We start from the raw sequence: 3742 nt of genomic DNA on the forward strand, positions 1-3742 counted from the left end.
TTGAAAGAACTGAGAATGTTCGGCCTTAGAGAAGGAGAGAATTTCTCTCTCCAAGTATATAGAGAACTATGTCAGGTGGAAGAGGGAATACCAGGAGGCAGAACTAGGAGAAATGAGGGGAAGGTGCAAAAGGTCCAACTGAGGCTGAACATTAGGGAAAACCTTCTAACCATGGCCTCCACCTAAGCAGAATGGGCTTCCTGGAGAGCTGAAGGGCTCCTCAGCCTGGATATTTTCAAGAAGTAAAGGCTGGGAAGTCACTTGTTAGAGAGAAGAATCCTTTCTGGCTTGAGTTAGGCTAAACTGGCCAGCAAGTTCCCTTCCATCTCTTGGCTTCTGGAATTCCGAGATACCGCAGCCTTAAAGGCCTGAATGGCATTAAGATAACACCAGTTAGGGCAGCTGGGTAGCTCCATGGATAGAAAGCCAAGCCAGGCCTGAAACAGGAGGTCCTGGGTTCAAATGTGGCCTCAGACACTTCCTCACTGTGTGACCCTGGGCAAGTCACTTAACCCCCATTACCTAACTTTTATCACTCTTCTGCCTTGGAAGCAATACCTAGTATTGATTCTAAGATGGCAGGTAAGGGTTTCAAAAGAAAAAGAATTCCAGGATGAGAAGGTTCCCCTTTCCAATGTGATTCTTACCTTGAGGTCCACGAACTCCTATTCTAAAAAATATTTGGTGGGGAAAGCTGAGTAGCTCAGTGGATTAGAGTTAGGCCTAGAGACGGGAGGTCCTGGGTTCAAATCTGGCCTCAGACACTTCCCAGCTGGGTGACCCTGGGCAAGTCACTTAACCCCCATGGCCCATCCTTACCACTCTTCCACCTATGAGCCAATACACAGAAGTTAAGGGTTAAAACAAATATTTGGTGATTGTATTTGAGTAATACGGGTGTGTTTTATTTTCTGTGGTCCTGAGAAGGGTCCAGAGGTTTTGCCAGACGGCCAGAGGGGTCCACAGCATACACACACTGCCTCAGAGTTGCCTGGTGTCCTCAGCCCTGGAGGTGCCCGACGTGGGGCTCCGTGCCTCCGGAATGCCCTGCTGCCTTGGCAGTAACAATAATCTTCCCCATTTCTGCCCTGCTCCGAGGTGTGCAGAGTCTCTTCCTCACCTTAGCCCTAGATAAGCCCGACGTTTGGTCTGAGTGACAGAGGAGGGGAGAAGGCAGCCGAGAGGGCCGGCCCACAATAGGATGTTTGGAGACACAACAAACCCCCCCTTCCCTGGGACTCCTCTTCTGTCCCAGCAGGGAGGTCAGAAACCAGCTGTGTCCACAGATGCTCCCCCCGCGGGGTCAGGTCCTACGAGGTCACACGGAGCCCCAAGCTGACCTCCCACGGGATGGAGGGGTGTCCGAAGACTTTCCTGGGGCCAAGGGTGCCTCCAGGGAGGATAACAACCTCCGGGGACTTCTGGGAGGACTTCCTCAATCCTGCGATCTAAAATCCAAATCCCAGACTGTGATTTCCAACAGTCGAGTCCACTTTTCCTCCCCTAGCGCAGATGGCAGCCCATCTCCTCCTCAGCTGATGTGCAGAAAAGTTCCTCTCTGTGCCCAGCAGGATGGTCATTCAGAATTCAGCTAATCCCAAACTAGCCTCCCCCTTCAACGAAATGGGGCCTTCCAGAGCTCGTATCCCCTGGCCTGGCCTTCGAGAGTCCAGGCAAGTCCCCTCCATTCCACCAGTGTCCAACCTCATGATTTCCCAAATGAGGAAATGGAGGCATAGAAGTGAAGGGACTTGCCCAAGGTCACCAAGAGAGCTAGGACCAAAGATGATGACTTGAACTCGGGTCCTCTGACTCTAGAACTAGAGGATTCTTTTTTTTTTTTTTTTAACCCTTACCTTCATTCTTAGAATCAAAACTGCATATTGGTTCCAAGGCAGAACAGTGAATGGTCAGGGTTAGTCGATGGGCGTTAAGCAACTTGCCCAGGGTCACCCAGCTAGGAAGTGTCCAAGGCTGGATTTGAACCCAGGACCATCAGTCTCTAGGCCTGGCTCTCAATCCACTGAGCCACCCAGCTGCCCCCACAAGACAGATACTCTGTGCTCTCTCCTCCCCCTTGGAGAATGATGTGGGTGCAGATCATCCTGCATCCTGGGCGGTCTCTGGTGCTCGTGACTTCAGCAGCTCTCCCAAGATGCCCTGACTTGGCTCTCTCAAGGCCTCCTTGTCCCTGGTGTCTGCCCCGTTTGTACCAAGCAAGCCTGAGGGGGAGCGTCCACCCTGCCTGGCTCACGGCAGCCCCATCTAAGCAGCATCTTCTCGCCCCTTCACGGCAGACCTTGTCAAGCCTCCCTTGCCCAGGCCTCCTCCATCCGCCCATGTCCCTAAGCTGTCTCTGGCCATATTCACCCCCTAGATTTCTGGGAGTGCCAAGGCTCGTTAGAAACAGAAAAACCCCTTCAAAGAGGCCAGTTCCATAATAATCCAGCCCTGCCCTGCCTTCGTAACAAAATAAAATAAAGCAAAACCTGTGAAATTGTTTAAAATTTTAAATAAATAAAAATGCATCAAGTCTCACCACTTTCTAGAAGCATCTCAGGTAGACGTCGGGCTCCGTGACTTGCCCGTCATCATCCAGCTGAGATAAATGTCATTCGTGGCACCGAGTAGGAAATCTGCGGGGAATGCTCAAGACGGGATTTCCAGTCTGGATCAACAATATTGATTCTCCTGTCTAACCCGGTTAAATGAGATTAACGAGGAGCAGAAAAGCTCGGCTGGATCACTTTAATACTAGTAATAAGGAATGAGAAACTTGGAAACGCCGGTCTCGTGTGTATTTCCAAATAAGGGCACGACTTCCGCGCGGAAGGAGCACCGAGCAGAGTTTTTTAATTGCAGGGAGGGAAATAACCATCGATACTGAGAGTAGAAATATTTGGAGGTAAACTGCAACTGAACAGCCGGAATTCAAAAAGGCAGAGTCTGCATTTCTGTTGAAAAATAGTAGCCAGAAAATATTTTTTCAGTTATTCTCACGACATTTTTTTTTATTAATGGAGATGCTTTTTTTTTTTTCCCAGAGTTTTCCTAAATTAAGGCAACATGTTGCTAGAAATGTGTAAATCAATGGGGGGAAAAGTCAACTATACTTGTTAGTATCGTGAAACAAAACTTCTCATCAGCTAAGGCTTATGTATGCCAAAATAAGAACCTGGAAATACAGCCTAAGATCTCATTATCAGTACATTCAATACTTTTGTAGTTACATTTGTACCGATTTCTACAATACACATACGTATTTGTGGCTTCCTATTGGCGGATGGGACCTGCCAGAGTGCTGGGAAAGAGAAAAGCTTGATTCAGGGCTTTAAAAAACAATAAAGTTAGTTTCTTTTAAAATGTTTTCATAGGGGCAGCTGGGTAGCTCAGTGGATTGAGAGTCAGGCCTAGAGACGGGAGGTCCTAGGTTCAAATCTGACCTCAGACACTTCCCAGCTGTGTGACCCTGGGCAAGTCACTTGACCCCCATTGCCTACCCTTACCACTCTTCCACCTATAAGTCAATACACAGAAGTTAAGGGTTAAAACAAAAAAAAACAAAAACAAAAAAAATGTTTTCATAAAGAAAGAAAACTATTGGGCAGCTGGGTAGCTCAGTGGATTGAGAGTCAGGCCTAGAGACAGGAGGTCCTGGGTTCAAATCTGGCCTCAGACACTTCCCAGCTGTGTGACCCTGGGCAAGTCACTTGACCCTCGTTGCCCACCCTTACCACTCTTC

Source organism: Gracilinanus agilis, chromosome 2 (genome assembly GCF_016433145.1).
Source record: "Gracilinanus agilis isolate LMUSP501 chromosome 2, AgileGrace, whole genome shotgun sequence".
Classification (NCBI taxonomy): domain Eukaryota; kingdom Metazoa; phylum Chordata; class Mammalia; order Didelphimorphia; family Didelphidae; genus Gracilinanus; species Gracilinanus agilis.